This window comes from Panthera uncia, assembly GCF_023721935.1.
Source record: "Panthera uncia isolate 11264 chromosome B2 unlocalized genomic scaffold, Puncia_PCG_1.0 HiC_scaffold_24, whole genome shotgun sequence".
In the NCBI taxonomy this organism is placed as follows: Eukaryota; Metazoa; Chordata; class Mammalia; order Carnivora; family Felidae; genus Panthera; species Panthera uncia.
In genome coordinates this window covers 40,635,415-40,653,544 of record NW_026057580.1, presented here as the reverse complement: position 1 = coordinate 40,653,544, position 18,130 = coordinate 40,635,415, and positions in this window count along the sequence as shown.

Genomic DNA, 18,130 nt, shown 5'->3' with positions numbered 1-18,130 from the left:
ATGTGGAACAATATAATTTCCAAAATGAGTTATTGAATAAATGAATATCATAAATAAAAAGCAACAGAAATTTTAAGTGCATATAAGTGTTTAGGATATGATAATATATTTAAAATAAATGGGAAAATGAGTAAGTGGTACAGGGATAATTGGTTAGCTGTATGAAAAAAGAATTGATCTGTATCTTACATCATACGCTGAAAGTAAAATTCAGATGAGACAAAAAAAGAATTGGAAGAAAATATAGGTGACTATAAGTATGCTGTAACAATGGAAGAACTTTCTAAGCACAATTTCAAATGTAGCAACCATAATGAAAGGCTTGAAAACTTTTACTACACTAAAAAATACTTCAGTATATAAAACAAAACAAAAGAGAAAGGTGAGGGGGTACAAAATAAACTGGGAGAAATATTTGTAACATTTATTTTGTATGAAAGGCTAATAGCCTTAATATTAAGAGAGCTCTCACCAGAAGAAAAGAAAAGAAAAATGGAATATGAACACAGGGAAACTGTGCTAGTCAGCTAGGCCTGCTGTAACAACATATCACAGACTAGGTGGCTTAGCAGAAATTTATTTTCTCACAATTCTGGAGACTAGAAGTCCAAGAATAAGACGTTGACAGTTTTAGTGTCTCCTGAGGCTTCTCCCTGATTTGCAGAAAGCCTTCTCACTGTGTCTTTCCATGGCCTTTCTTATGTAGGCAAGCTTCCCTGGCATTTCTTCCTCTTATAAGAGCACCTATTGATTAGAGCTCCATACTTGTAACCCAAATTAACCTTAATTTCTTCTGTAAAGGCCCTATCTCTAAGTACAGTCACGTGGGGGGGGGTGGATCAGTACTTCAAAATATGAATGAGAAGAGGGAGACACATAATTCATATAACACAAACCAATGAAACAGAAATACTAATAGTCTATAACATGAAGGAAAAATGAAAAATATTTATTTCCACCAGTAAAGAAATGCAAATTTAACTATAGTGAACTTTTTTTTTGGATCTATCATTTTGGCAAATAATAAAGCAGTGGAAATGAAGGTAGAATAGAAAAAAGAGTAATTTTGAGAGAAGAATGAAATTGTTCTTGGTGACAGAACTATATAATAAATAAGAGAGAAGGATAAGCCAAATCGGACTTTGAGGTTTTCAGCCAGGATAACTGAGAGACTAAATGAGGATGAGTTTATCTATTCATCTTATCATGACCCAGTTCTTCCTCAGAGTCAAGGCAAAGCTTCTAGCAACCATTCTGAATGAGATGACTCTCTACATAATTTGTTTGGATCTGGAATAGGCACCTCATTCAAGCTGTGACAGTTAGAGGTGTTTTTTGGCTTTGTTTGTTTTTGTTTTTAACCTGGGAATCTGTATTTACACCAAATTTCATTTATTAGTATTTTTTTTAATGTTTATTCATTTTTGACAGAGAGAGAGAGAGAGAGAGAGAGAGAGAGAACGAATAGGGGTGGGTCAGAGAGAGCAGGAGACACAGAAATCGAAGCAGGCTCCAGGCTCTGAGCTGTCAGCACAGAGCCTTGATGTGGGGCTCAAACCCACGAGCTGTGAGATCATGACCTGAGCTGAAGTCAGACGCTTAACCAACTGAGCCACCCAGGCACCCCTACACCAAATTTTAAACTTAAGTTTCCCAGATTGTGGGTCATGACGTACACTCATACATACATATAAAACTTTGACAGATGTAGATTGGCCATTTTCTACATACCATTTCTAGTAGAAAAGCAGAAAATGACAGTGTATAGAGAAACGGAGAGAAAATGAGAGAGAAAGAGATGAAATCATACATCCAGAGAGGAACAGAGAGGAGATGGAGGAAGAGTATAGATGCAATTCTAATCTCTGTTTCTAGAGTTTTCTTTAGGCCTGGTTTCATTCCTGCCCTGGAGTTCTAGAAAATATTCTTGTATCCTTGTCATAAAATCTCCCCCACTTTTTTTTTTTACAGAAGTAGCTTGACTGAGTTTTCTGTTTTCTTAAAACTAAAAATATTAACTAATAATAATGGATAAGAGGAGAAGAATTCAAAGTTGACTTGTGTAGCTTTTAGCCTTAACTAATTTATTGAACTCCACACAAAGTGGATCATTAGGTAAAAGCCCAAAGCTTTACCCTTTGAGGAATTTTTGCTCTCCATTATCATTCAAGGACACACTGAGCAGTGCTGTCATGCAGTTGTTTTCCATTTCCCACTGGAGCTTTCTTTATCAAGCCAGTCTATCCATAAATCTATACATAAGGGCTCAAGCTTTTTCCTCCTCCTTTAGCTGTTCATACAAGAACCACCAATGTAACCATTGGCGTGAGCTCATAATGGTCTTCTAGTGCAGCCTTGCTGTGTGGCATGGGAGTCTGGGATACCTATTCATGCAGCTTGTTTATGCCTTTTCATTTGTTATTGGATTTCTGCTGGGCTTCCTGCCTGTATGATATGGAGTGTCTGACGGGATCCTGCTTATGATGGCAGTTCTGAACACCTAAAAAACCGAATTGTCAGAGGAGAATGGAGCAATATATTCCAAATGCTGAGGGGCAAAAAAATAAATTAACCTAGAAGGGTGTGTTAAACTTTTCCTCAATAACGAAGGAAAATAGAGATATTTTCAGACATACAAAGACTTAAAGGAGTTTACTACCTATAGATTTCTCGCTAAAATATTATCATAGACTAGGCCTCTGTGATATTACGAAGTCCAAAAGGAAACCATGGCATGGAAGAAACAACAGTAATTACAGAAATTGGTAACATGTTGAAAAATTTAATTACTGGGGCACCTGGGTGGCTCAGTCGGTTAAGCGTCTGTATTCGGCTCAGATCATGATCTGTGGTTCATGAGTTCGAGCCCTACGTCAGGCTCTGTGCTGACAGCTCAGAGCCGGAGGCTGCTTTGGATTCTGTGTCACCCTCTCTCTCTGCCCCTCTCACACTAGCGCTCTCTCTCTGTCTTTCAAAAATAAATAAATGTTAAATTTTTTTTTAAATTTAATTAGTGAAAATGATTTCTTGTTTGTGTGAGGATGGTGAAACAAAAATTGAAACTAAAAAAATATTCTAGACATTATAACAAAAGAGGATGAGAGACGTTCCATTGCATTTGGTTAAAGCATCTTAAGGTCCTTGGCTTGTTCAAAAAGAGGCTGGAGATACTGAATTATATTGTACTTTGTTGTAATACTTTCTAGTTAATTACCTATGGAAAATATATAAATCAGTGATGAGATCAAAGGAGGCAGAAAAGGCTCAAAGAGGTAGGAGGAAGATTAAAATAGCGCAATGTTGTGAACCAGAGGATATAAAACTTTCAAAAAAGGAAAGGTGATGAATAATGCCAAATGATACAGACCTATAAAAAAAATTGAGGGTACAGATGTCTATTGAATATAATATTTAGAGGGTTATTAATGACCTTCAAAAAATTGATTCACTGGGAACTGGTTGACAAACTGTTAAAGGATGAGTGAGTGACTAGAAAAAGGAAAGTCAGAGAAGTATCTAATAGTATATGAAGGATTTTTTTTTCTTTTTAGAAAAAGTAATTGGATTTAGACTTTCCAGAAATGAAGATAATATCCTACATTATCTTATAAATACCCTAGACACAGGAAATAGCTCTCCTCTCTTTTCTTATTATTTCCAGGTTTGTGGTTTGCTTCCTTACAGGTTAAAGATGTTTATCTTCTGGTACCTTAAATGATACAGGTAGAACAGGATAGTGGGCATAGGGTATGCTGTGTCCATGGGGACTTTGGCAAGTCAGGTTTATTTACTTTTCTCCTCTGCCTATCTTACACAGAGTTCCAGAGTCTAATAAATATAGCTTTATCTTGAAAGTTACAAATTAGTACAGAAAAAGTATTCCCAAGTACATCTCAACTCTCTAAGGGAAAATAAATGTGCAACATCCTCCCTACTATATCATCTTGTTGTTAGGCTGGGTGGTCCTATGTTTTGCTGTTGAATTGGAAACCACCTGACTCTGTATACACACTTGACTGACCTGTTGGACACTTCAGTTTGTAAGGTAAGCTTTTGGTTTAAATCTTCTCTCACTGCACTTAATTTTTCTTTAATCCATTTCACATCACTGGCCTTGGTTGATATTATCTGGCTTATTCTTGGTATTCACATGTTGGGCTGCATAATATAACCACGTAACATTTTGTTTACACAAAGCAGTGGATGCCTTAATGAAGGGAGAAGTACTATTTTATAAATAAAACTAATATAGTAATAGTAGCAATTACTAGTTGTAATTATATCTTAGCTGACTTATACTATTTTTATTCAAGACAATAAAATGATTTGATAGCTTGTTTGTAAATTTAAGCTGTGAAATTCTCACTTGGGTAATGACTGCTTCTTCTTGGTATTAATTCTCTTTGAAAACAGTGGATTAGAGATAGCTTTGCCAATAGATACTTTAAACTCCAAAAATTATTTAATTCCAAATTCTAGTTGTATCCAAGCCAATAGGACATTGCAGATATATAAATAACTTAGGGAGAAAATCTTTTTAAATTTCTTGAGTTTATGCAGATGCAATGGTCAATATCAATTTGTACTGCACATCAAGGGAAATTGTGATGAATAAGAGAGGGCTACTTACAGAAATTGTTTCTCTGCTCATGATACTTTATTAGATATTTTTAAAGAATTATTATAACACCTTGGTTAGATGGTCAATCACTAGAGATATAACTGGCCACAGTGAGGTGGATGCTAAATAAATTACCAAATTATCAGAAAAAAAAAAGATGATATCCAATAATTAGAAAAAGTAAAAGAGAAAAGACCGTAGGAAAGAAAACATGGAGTTTGGAAGCTAGAAGAAACATAGTCTCATTTTACAGATAAACAAACTAGAACAAACCAGAAATTTTTAAAAGTTAAGTGCCCCAGTTTATGGGACAGAGACAGTCTAATGTTCTTTCCACTGTGCCCTGCTGCCTCCTAAGGAGGAATGATTATTTGCAGTACATAGAGGTCTATTGTTGCTGGCCACACTCTCAAAGCAAATGAACAAACAAAATTTGCTTCACCTCTAGCCTCCCTGGACTCCTATAAAACTCTATTCTTCTTGTTCTACTTCTTTCTCTCTGGCCACCTCTTTACTTCATGTTTCACTGATTTCTTTCCCCTGACAAACTCAGTCCTTAGCCTACTTCTTCTGTCTCTAAATTTGTAGCTACTTTCATGGATTCAACTTTCACCTCTACTGACTCAATTTTCTTAAACCCTCAAAAGCAGGGTCAGGGCATCTGGGTGGTTCAGTCAGTTAAGTATCTGACTCTCGATTTCTGCTCAGGTTACCATGTCACAGATCAGACTGTGAGATTGAGCCATGCATAGGGCTTCATACTAACAGCACAGAGCCTTCTTGAGATTCTCTCTCTCTCCTCTCTCTGCCCCTCTCCGCTCTCTCTGTCTTCAAAATAAATAAATAAACTTAAAAAAATAAAAAAATGAAAGCAGGGTCAATGACAATGCAAGATGATGGATATTATAAACATTTTATTTAAAAAACGGTGTTATCTGAACAGATACGTCACCAAAGAAGATATACAGATATTAAGCAAGTGTATGAAAAGATGTTCCGCATCATATGTCCTTAAGGAATTGCAAATTAAGCAATAACGAGGTACCACTACACACCTATTAGAATGGGCTAAATCCAAAACGGACAGCACCAAATGCTGATAAGGAGTGAGCAGTAGGAGCACTCAGTCATTCTTGGGAGTGCAAAATGCTATAGCCACTTTGGAAGATAGTTGGGCAGTTTCTTACAAAAACTAAACATACTCTTACCCTCTGATCCAGCAATTGCACTCCTTGGTATTTACTCAAAAGAGTTAAAAACTTACGTTCACCAGAAGCCTGTATATGGATGTATATAACAGCTTTATTTCTAATTGCCAAAATTGGAAGCATTCAAGATGTTCATCAGTAGGTGAAAGAAAACTTGAACTGTGGTACCTCCAGAAAATGGAATATTATTCGATGCTAAGAGGAAATGAGCTATCAGGGCGCCTGGCTGGAATGTGGAATGTGAGGCTCTTGATCTCGGAGTTGCAGGTTTGAGTCCCATGCTGAGTATAGAGATTACTTAAAAATAAATCTTAAAAGAAAGAAGAAATGAGCTATCAAGCAATGAAAAGACATGGGGAAACCTTAAATGCATATTACTAAGTGAAAGAAGCCAATCTGAAAAGGCCACATACTGTATGATTTCAAATATACAATATCCTGGGGAAGGCAAAACTATGGAGACAGTTAAAGGATCAGTGGTAGTCAGGGGTTAGAAGGCAGGGACAGATGAATAGGTGAAGCACAGAGGAATTCTAAGGCAGTGAAACTATTTTGTATGATAGATGCAGGATAGATGCATGTTATCATACATTTGTCAAAACCCTAGAATATACAAAACCAAGAGTGAACCCCAATATAAACTGTGGACTTTGAGTGATTATGATGTGTCATTGTTGGTTCATCAATTGTAACAAAGGTGCCACAGGTATAGGGTATAGATAGTGGGGGAGGCAGTGCGTGTGTAGGCGGATGGGGTGTATGGGAACTCTCTGTATTTGGTTTGACTTTTCTGTGAGCCTAAAACTACTCTAAAATATTTTTATTAATTAAAATTTTTTTAATGTTTATTTATTTTTGAAGGAGAGAGAGAGACAGAGCCTGAGCATGGGAGGGGCAGAAAGAGAGGGAGACACAGAATCCGAAGCAGGCTTCAGGCTCTGAGCTGTCAGCACAGAGCCCAGGGGGAGGCTTGAACTCACGAGCTGTGGGATCATGACCTGAGCAGAAGTCCGGAGGCTTAACCAACTGAGCCACCTAGGCCCCCTTATTTATTAATTAAATTTTTTAAAATTTGTTTTTCAGATATATAAATAACTTAGGGAGAAAATCTTATTTAACTTCTTGAGTTTATGCAGATGAAATGGTCGAGTTTATACTGCACATCAGGTGAAATTATAATGAATAAGTCAGGGCTACTTACAGAAATTGTTTCTCTGTTCATGATACTTTATTAGGTATTTTTAAAGAATTATTGTAACATTGTGTTTTAAAAAGACAAAACTATTTAAAGTGACTTGCATTATCAAGCTATGTGAGCTGTGAAACTTACCTCTTTTGATACTTTGTTGCTCTATTTTTTAAATGAAGTGTGTGTGTGTGTGTTTTAGAAAATATCATTAAACCCCACTACTACAGTTCTACTTACAGAACTGTCTGTATTTAGGAAAATGCCTTGATAAACTTCTGTGAGTGTGGAAGGTGAGGCCTTGAGAGTGTAGTCTAGAAGGAGACTGCAGTACAAAGAGAGAACCAAGCAGTTCTGCATAAAGAAGTGAACACAGATGTGGGAGGAGGAATGTCAGGAAGAAAGACAAGGAAGGGTGGAGTTGGAGAAAAGGCCATACAATATAGATAGGAGGCTTGATCCTCTGGAGAAAGATATAAAATTCCCTGGTGGCTTTGTGGCCAAGAACTTTAAAAACCATAGATATCTAATTTACAATATTTAGTTGTTAACCTTTCAACAGTATAGCATATCAGAGCACTGCATTATCTGTGTGGTTTGGGGGAAGTCAAGGAAAGCAGCTCTGTTTAGAACAAAGAAGCAGGCATATGCAAGACCTCTGCAAGACATGTGTGAGATCAAGAGTTCAGTACAAGTGGGAACCACAGTTGACCATGAGAATGAAAGTACACAGGATTAAGGGCAATGGAATTTCTCACAGGAGCCTTTCTCAAAGAGAGAATGGGGTTCAGGCTGACAGATCAGATGACTGGATTTCCAGAACAATTTTGGGGATTATTGAAGGTGGGTAGAACAGTGCTTGACACATAGTGGTAAAAACTTAAGTAAGCACTTGACTTCCAATTGTCTTGTATAGTCCTACATCCGTTTTGGAGCTGGGACAGCCTTGGCTTTGAGGAATATTCCTGAGTAAGGTAGGGAAGCTCTGATAGAACAAAATTAGCTTACGTGGTACCTGACAGAGTGTGGAGGAAAACTGTTTTTCTGAAAATACCACTCACCCAGCTAAAATAAAGGACAGTACCTGTTAGAGGAATGGGTTTAACTCAAGTCATGTCTCTGAGGATGGAGTTAAGGCATATGATTTTTTTTTTTTACAGACTTGTAGAAAACATGCTTAAGTAACATTAAGCTTAGAAAATATATATTGTGAGAACAGTAAAAAATTGTCCCAAGGAGGCTTAAGTTAGATAAATAACATTCTGAGAATGACAAAACTGAACAAGAAAACAAACTGTATTCTCTCAGAAACACGTTCATAAAATTCAATAGGATCAGAAATGCTGACTAAAAAGATATGGAAGTGCTCCTGAGATGCAGTGAATAAAAAAATAGAGGGGGGCGGGGGGGGGGGAAGAGCAAATGACTGCCACCACTGGATCTGTTCTTTTTCACTACCATAGTGATCATCCTTCTAAACAGCTTTCCTGTCGGCTTCCAGACTTTCCCACCAGAACCAACTGCATAATTCCATGGCCACTTAGAAGAAATGTAATCATTTCCATCAGCAATTTAGAGCCTAAGGTGGTCTTTTCATATCAAATCAGATTTTAAGTCTGTGAAATTCAAGACTTTTTATGAGCTGTTCCAGCACTTTTTACCAAACTGATTTTTGGTGTGCCTTGATTTCTGTCTGGTTTATAGCCAAATTTGCTTAATGATTTTTGCATATATGTAACAATCTTATATGCCCTTTGTTGCCGGCTCACTAGCCATTTGCCTATGAAGAAAGTACTCCACTGTCATCTTAATCACTTCATGTTCTGTGCTTTCCCTAAATGTAATTGATTTCTGTTTGTCCAGAAATATCAGGGAATAAAATAATCCTGAATGTTTGAACAATGTGGCTGAGTTAACATACCTAGTCTACATGAATTATCAATCTTGAATGAGTTATTTTATAATAGAATTCTTAGTGATAAGATTAAACATGATAAAGTCTTTCTTTGATAATTCAGAAGAAACTTTAGAATCTTGGAGTGGCCTAGGCTCACCAATACAAGCAAGAATTGTTATTTAGTCGTTCTGCAAAGTAAATCTGATTATTAAGGTGTTCTGGGTGTTTTTGGATTCTGGATAAATAGTAGATTATTCTAGCCTTCAAAACATAAGTATCCTTTGGTTTTCTCATATTAATCCTCTTAGACTGTAATCATTTATGGAATATCCTGGGAACTTATGTATTTGACTATGGCATTTTGGCAATGAAATGCCCACCTCATCAGCTCTGTGTATTTTGTTTGTTGAAGATTTTCCTGAAGTCATGCAGACATATTCTTTAGTGATACGGAGTGAGAGTTTGATTGCCTAAATAGATTTTCCCAAACTTGCCCTTTTGTAATGGCAGGAGAAATTAATAGTTCAGTGCCCTAACATCTTCTGACCATTTGCTAAATCTTTCCACTGCAATAAGTATACTGAGATGGTGGCAATTTCTGTGAGTTCTGCAGTGTTACCTAGAAAGAGCATGGGCTGTGGGGGCATACAGACCTGTGGTTGAATGTCATTTTCTAGGTCTGTGGCCTTAGGGATTTACTTTATAATGTTTCTTTATTTTGATGTGGTGAGGGGGAGAGCACAAGCTGGGGAGGGGCAGAAAGAAGGGAACAGAGGATCTGAAGCCAGCTCTGCACTGACAGGCTGACAGCAGTGATCCTAATGTGGGGTTCAAACTCCAACTGTGAGATTATGACCTGAGCCAAAGTTGGATGCTCAACTGACTAAGCCACCCAGTTGTCCCTACTTTAATGTTTCTAAGACTCAGTTTCCTATTCTGAAAAATAGAGATAATATTTTATATTATTAAAATAATGTAGAATATTATTCTACGTAGAATATAGAATATAGAGATAAGACCTATTGCAAAGACTGCTAATGTTTGCAATATCCATGTTCTTGTATTCTTGGGCACAATTAAACTCTGTATTTTCAGCCCTTCTTGCAGATTAGTCTGTCCATAGTTGAGTTCTGGCAATGGAATGCTGGTGGAAATAAAATGCCAGGAAATAAACTTCCTGGTTTGGCCCATAAAAATCCCCCAGGTGGCCTCATCTCTCATTTTCTCCATCTGCTGGCTGACTGGAGACAACTATAGAGACCTGTTAGACATGAGCTACAAGACATAAGAAGCTTGGAGCAGAGTCTGCTGACACTCTTACCACCCCCATTAGATGTAAGGAAGAAGTAACATGTATTTTGGTAAGCCACTGAAATTTGGAGGCTGTTTGTTTCAGCAGTTAGCCTACCCTGACTAACACAACTCTAGGATTGATATAAAGACTGCAGGAGGAATCTTGGTAAAGCATCTAACATAAATTGAATGTTCAGTACATGACAGTTATCTTTACCATTATCCTTTACATGTACAAGCATGTGAGCATTCAGGCACTGCAGGTACCAGAGATTTCCCCAAGTGACCAGACTGACAGGATCTGAATTGACAGGACTGACCTCTTGCTGCTCTCTTATACTTATACCCACTGTTAATTCACAAATTCCTTGGAAGTATGGATGCTTAATTCGTTTAGTTATATATATTTTTTTATTGAGGTGTATTTGACATATTATATTAGTTTTAGGTGTGCAATGCAAAAACAGTCACCACAATATGTAAAGTTAACATTCAGTTATAGATTTTGACATCATATATTTAATCCTGTTATTGACTGGCTAGTTTTATTCTGTATCATTGTAACATTTGATACCCCTAACTTAGATCATATGTTTTATACCTATAAATGTGTACCATTTAGGATCCAGGAGAGAGAGACTAGACCAGTGCTGTTCAATAGAAACATAATGTGAGCCATGTGCATACTTAAAAATTTTTAGTAGTTACATTAAAAAGCGTCTAAAAAAACCCAGGTGAAATTAATATTAATAATTTATTATTTAACCTGGTTTATCCAAAATATATTTTAAACATGTAATCAGTATTATTTGCATTATTTTTTTCATGATGATTCTTTGAAAATCAATGTATATTTTATACTGGTAGCACATTTTGCTTTAGGCTGGCCTAAGTCCAGTGGTCAATAGCCACATTTGTATAGTGTCTACCATATTGGACAGTTCAGAAATGTACAAAGCAGAAAAAACCTTTCAACTTTTGAAAAAAATCTTTGTAGATGGAGGATAGCATTATCTTATTGTTCTCAGAAAATAGACATGGCAAGGCAAACATTCACATCACCAGGTTCAGGAAATGAACACTTTACTTATGATGTGTTATTTATCTGAGGTACAAGTCTGGAAACTTCTTTGTAACTCCACCTTCTGTAGTACTTTGTATTTAGAAGGTTCTTATTGAGAGTCATCAATGAGGATGATCAATGTTCATAAAATTATGTATTCAACATTTATAAATTTATACAAATATTTATAATTCTTATAAGAAAATGAATATTTTTGGTTCATATGCTAAGGGAAGCATGCAAAAGTCTGAAATACAATGGCCCCAAGGTCTTAAGATCATAATAAAAAGTTTTTCTTAAAGAAAAATTAATTACTCCTGGCCTTTTCAGAATAAATTTAAGTTCTTTGTGTAAAATACAGAATTTAGAAATCCATTGCTGCATATTGAAATGCGCATCTATCCTTGTTTCAATGAAAGCATAGAAATAAGTCACTTCTTAATGTATAAAATGAAAAACAGAGTTTAGTTCAAAGACATTGGATTTACCATAGTAAACAATGCTTGAATAGTATGGTTATTTTAAAAATGATAGTCACTCCCAGGAGAGAAATAATTTGTTGGAAGTTTGAAAGAAAATGGATTATTCAAGATGTCATTTCATGAAAAAGAAATAATGTCTTTGATACTCAATGTACCAAAAAAGAATTTAATATCCTTGCTAAAAAAGCTGGAGGTATATTTAATGGTTAGAAAAGATAGGGTTTTATGAAAAAAATAAATTACCTTGTTTTTTTCTTGCATGACAGAAAGGAGATTAGATATATGAGGCAAATCAGGGGGAATTCAGGGGAAAAGTTGCATATACAAATCAGATGATATAAGGAAAAATTAATAAAGGTAAATACAGCTTGTTAAATGATAATGGACACAAGTCATGTTTAACATAACTGCATTAAAAAAAAACTATAGCCATGTACATTTAATCCCAGTATTTATTTATCCTATAAACATAACTGCATATTAAAATTAGAGTGCACCGTTGGTGGGAATGTAAATTGGTACAGCCATTATGAAATTTTCTCAAAAAATTAAAAATAGAACTACCATTTGATACAGCAATCCCACTGCTCCACTGTCATTGCTCCACTCCACCTATTCTCCACCACACTACAGAGGACTGAACACTAATCTTGCTCTTAATGTAAATGGCATGGCTTCACAGTCACAAATTAGGAATAGAAGACTGGCCCAACTTTTATTGCTGGTATAAGAGAGATGAGCTTTAGATTAACTATTCAAAAGCAAAGACATCGTTTTTAGGAGATGTTCCCTGACCTTTAACTTGCTATACCTATCAATTTATTTAGCAATTGACTCATTAGGTGGTTTATAATACATAAACAATTTGTAATGTTTTATTCTTAGAAGACTTAACAAGAAATCATATTGATTAAAATCAAATGTTTTAACTCAACATGGATGGACCTAGGGGGTATTATGCTAAATGACATAAGTCAGAGAAAGACAAATACCATATGATTTCACTTATTTGTGGAATCTAAAAAGCAAAGGAAACAGCAGAAACAGACCCAGAAATACAGAGAACAAACTGGTGGTTGCCAGAGGGGCGGGGGGTGGGGTGGGGTGGAGGGATGGCCAAAATGGATGAAAGGGAGTGGAAGATACAGACTTCCCATTATGGAATGAATAAATCACAGATATAAAAGGCACAGCATAGGGAATATAGTTAATGGCATTGTAATAGCATTGTATGGTGACAAGATTGTAGCTACACTTGTGGTGAGCATAGCACCATGTTTAAACTTATGGAATCACTATGTTGTACACCTGAAACTAGCATAACATTGTGTCAACTATACTTCAATGTAAAAAAAAATGTATCTGAGACCTTAAAAAATTAAATATTTTATTTTATTTTATTTATTTTTCTTTTTTTTTCAATATATGAAATTTATTGTCAAATTGGTTTCCATACAACACTCAGTGCTCATCCCAAAAGGTGCCCTCCTCAATACCCATCACTCACCCTCCCCTCCCTCCCACCCCCCATCAACCCTCAGTTTGTTCTCAGTTTTTAATAGTCTCTTATGCTTTGGCTCTCTCCCACTCTAACCTCTTTTTTTTTTTCTTCCCCTCCCCCATGGGTTTCTGTGAAGTTTCTCAGGATCCACATAAGAGTGAAAACATATGGTATCTGTCTTTCTCTGTATGGCTTATTTCACTTAGCATAACACTCTCCAGTTCCATCCACATTGCTACAAAAGGTCCGAAAAACAAATAATCCAGTGAAGAAATGGGCAGAAAACATGAATAGACACTTCTCTAAAGAAGACATCCAGATGGCCAACAGACACATGAAAAGATGCTCAATGTCGCTCCTCATCAGGGAAATACAAATCAAAACCACACTCAGATATCACCTCACGCCAGTCAGAGTGGCCAAAATGAACAAATCAGGAGACTATAGATGCTGGAGAGGATGTGGAGAAACGGGAACCCTCTTGTACTGTTGGTGGGAATGCAAATTGGTGCAGCCACTCTGGAAAACAGTGTGGAGGTTCCTCAAAAAATTAAAAATAGACCTACCCTATGACCCAGCAATAGCACTGCTAGGAATTTAACCAAGGGATGTAGGAGTGCTGATTCATAGGGGCACCTGTACCCCAATGTTTATAGCGGCACTCTCAACAATAGCCAAATTATGGAAAGAGCCTAAATGTCCATCAATTGATGAATGGATAAAGAAATTGTGGTTTATATACACAATGGAGTACTATGTGGCAATGAGAAGGAATGAAATATGACCCTTGGTAGCAACATGGATGGAACTGGAGAGTGTTATGCTAAGTGAAAAATTAAGTGTTTTATAGGGGTACCTGGGTGGCCTAGTCAGTTGAGTCTCTGACTTCAGCTCAGGTCATGATCTCGAGGTTTGTGAGTTCCAGCTCCGCATCAGGCTCTGCGCTCATAGCTCAGAGCCTGGAGCCTGCTTTGGAATCTGTCTCTCTCTCGCACGTTCCCCGCTCATGCTCTCTCTCTCTCTCTCTCTCTGTCTCTCTCTCAAAAATAAATAAACATTAAAAAATTAAAATATCCTATAGTTGTTATGATATTTTAAAGGCCAAACGGGGATTAGGTGATATAATGCCTGATTGTATTTATTGCAGCCTTGCTTTTATATCTTAGAATTGTTTGCTTTTAAAATTGGCATACAATCTCTCTCTCTCTTTCTCTTTCTCTCTCTCTCTCTTTCTCTCTGTCTATGTGTGTGTGAAGGGGCTAGGAAAACAAGGCCTTAGGTAAGAAAGTTAGAAAAAATGTTTTTTTGTTAAGTAAAATTAGACCTTAAGCACTACAGCTATAGGTCATGTTGGATAAAATTATCTTGCCTTTTAGGCAGATTCATAATACTTAAAAACATTAACCTGTATATTATAGAAAGTATTGGGAAGCTTGAGTGAGTGAATGCATGCAAGTTTTGGGCACAGGACAAGTGATGAATGAATGGTGACTGCTTTGTTATTTTTTGTCTCCATACAGTGCCTAGGGTGTTTACAAACTGTTAATCCTTTGAAATAATGTGAAAACCCACAGTTTCCAATCCAATAGTTTAGAAAGCCCAGAATCTCAGTCCATTAAAATGGATTAGGCCTTTGAGATCATTTTTGTTTTTCCCTTAAAAGGGAGTTGAAATATTGAAAGGATCTTCCAAGTCAAGCCTCCCCGGAAACCCCTTTTGTTACCACACGCACTGGTGAACATTGCTCAGTTTCATGGCAGGGGCATGGTGCGAAGGATTTCCTTACTCTGTTTGTAGCTGCATTCGTCCTGGTTAGGGATTCCCTGTAGGGGGTAAAATTTGGGGCTTCTAGATGTCTAATTGTGACTTGAGGCTATATGACTTGGAGTTTTGCCACCTCCTTCCCCTGCACACTTTATGGGCTGTTGGTAATTGGTTGTGGAGTACAGAACTTCTCCCTGTAATCGCATGGCATAAACCAAGTATTTTAGGTTCTCTATTACCCGTGGGGGCAGCCTCTCAGTGATTAGGAAGCTTCAACCAGGAGTATCTAAAACATGCAACCGTATTGACTAGAGTTTAGACCAGTGATTTTCAAACTTCAGTGTGCATCAGAATCACCTGGCAGGCTTATTGGAACATAATTGTTGGTGCTTGTCCCATGAATTTCTAATTCATTAGCTCTGGATGGGGCCTGAAAATTTGCTTTTCTAACAGTTTCCCAGGATATAATGCTGCTGGTCCGTATACCTCAAAATATTTCCATAACTGCTTTTGCTAAAATAGCATTTAAAAATTTAAATTGTAGAAAAAAATTTAAATTGAGTCCTCTCTTCATAGGAAATTTGCCACTCAGGAATTGTTTTATCAACCAATATCATATCAGATATAGATATATTTTGTTGGCAGACAGAACTGTATAAAAGTTATTGATTGGGACTTATATTGAATTTGCTCTCAAACCAAAGTATATAGTAATGGCATTCATTTGTGTGCTAACTGCTTTTTTATTTTGTAATTATAAAAGTTAAACAGAAGTGCATTTGGGTGAAATACAAAGGAAAAATTAGATTTAACAATTTTATTTTGTTTAATTAAATTTAATTAATTTATTTTAAATTTCCCTGCCTTTTATTTATTAAAAAATTTTTTTAATGTTTATTTATTTTTGAGAGAGAGACAGAGTGTGAGTGGGGGAGGAGCAGAGAGAGAGGGAGACACAGAATCTGAAGCAGGCTCCAGGCTCCGAGCTGTCAGCACAGAGCCTGATGTGGGGCTTGAACTCACAAACCGTGAGATCATGACCTGAGCTGAAGTCAGACACTTACCGTAGATTTAACAATTTTAAACAGAATTTCTTTCTTCTATTCAATGATTGAAACTCTTTATTTGAAAGCATTTTTCAACTTTATTGAAGAATTATTGACAAAAATTATATTTATTTAGGTTTTATGATTTTTAAAATGTGTACAATGTGATGATTTAATATACATATACATTGTGAAATGATGGCCACAAACAGTTAATTAACACATTTAATTTGTTGAAATTAGTTTGAAACAAGTTTTCAAGAAGTATACTGCAGTTTTACTTTTGGGGAACATATTTTTATGGAAATCAAAATAGATTATGATGTAATGTGAAAGGACTATATAGTAACATTGCTGAAACTTACATTCTTTGCTAAACACTGATGAATGAGACTTTTAAGCATATTTACTCCTAAAAGATGTATGTAAAGGGATATTAATTACTGACATGTATTAATTGTTGATTACAGCCAGGCATTGTGCCAGATGCTTTCCATACATTAGCTCCTTTGATCCTCACACAACTATATGAAATAGATGTTAAAGATGATAAGACCAAGGCTCAGAAAAGTTAAGTAACATCCCATAGTCACATATCTATGTAGGATTTGAGAAGAGCTCACTCTCAAGTTTAAGCTTTTAATCAGTATCCTATAGAGATTCTGGTTCAGGACAAAATTGAGAAGTCACAGATGTGAGCCCTCTGTATTGTCATCTCTAAGGAACCTCTGTTCCTTTAGAGAAATCTCCTGTACTCTTCAAGTATGTAGTTTTTTTCCTGATTTCTAGTCATTTATCTCTATCAAGAAAGTTCATATTTCATTTGCATGTGAGAACACTCACTAATCTGTTAACTCTGGTCTTTTAATTTTGTCTTCTCTGTTAGTTAAAGGCTCTGTTTCCTATTGAAGAAATTTTAGGCACTATCAAGCCCAAAACCTTTTTCCAAACAAGTAAAAATTCTTATCTCTGAAATCATGTTATTCCTGAGGTTATGTCTAAAAGCTGACCTGCTTGTGTTAGGATTCTTTGGAGCCTGGGAGAAAAACTGGGATTCTTGGGCTTGTTCTGTTCCCTCTTCTGGCTCTGCTCCTCCTCTGGCTCAAGCTCCATGGACTTGGCGAAATCACTTACCCTACTTACATCTCAGATTCCTCATTTACCTTTTATACTATGCATGTTTAGCCTTCAGATTTTGATACCTCTATAGCATGATCTTCTCTCTGAGCACAGTATTTAAAAATCAAAGGGGACAGCGCTTCCAGTTGTCAGACTTATTTTTAAAAAGCCAAAAAATGGTGTTGAGAACTAACGTTATATTTCATGCATCTTATGCATGCCTCTAATTTACCTTAGAGCCTAACTCACCGTGTTTATTTCCTATTGTAGGGAGGTAGTTTTGGTAAGAACTATTCTGTTCTGTTCTGGCTTTTGCCTTTTTTGTTACCAAGCATTCTATAAACACTACTCTTGAAATGCTTGATCTGACCCAAGTTGACAAGTGCTTATTTTACTTCCTGAAGCAAAAGCCCATTAGCACTTCAAAAGGTTTTAAACCATAAGATTCCCATTACTCCAAATATTCTCTCCAATTTAGATTGACAGTTTTCCCACTCCATCAAACACTTGGTAAAAGAGCATGTTCATCTGTGTCTTCAGAAAAGTGTAAAAGTATAAAACAGTATATATATATATATATATATATATATATATATATATATATATATTCCCAGAGGAACAAAAGATGAGGAAGGCTATATTATATGTCATGTTCTTTTAGTAATCATTTTATTTATGAATTCAGCACTTATCTGGGACCCAGAATGTGTGAAACACTGATGCTGTGAGACTCAGACCATCTTTTATAACATTTGAATATATAAGCTTTTTTAACCTTGACTTTCTTGGTAGCTATACAGATACTTTCATGTGGATAAAAAATGAAAACTTTGTTAAAATAGTTTGAGGTAATATTCCATAGCCTGTTCTATACTTCTATGTGTACAAAGTTGAGAAGAGCCTTTTATTTTCCCTAGATGGGGACATGAGGATGCTGCATCACAGTCCAC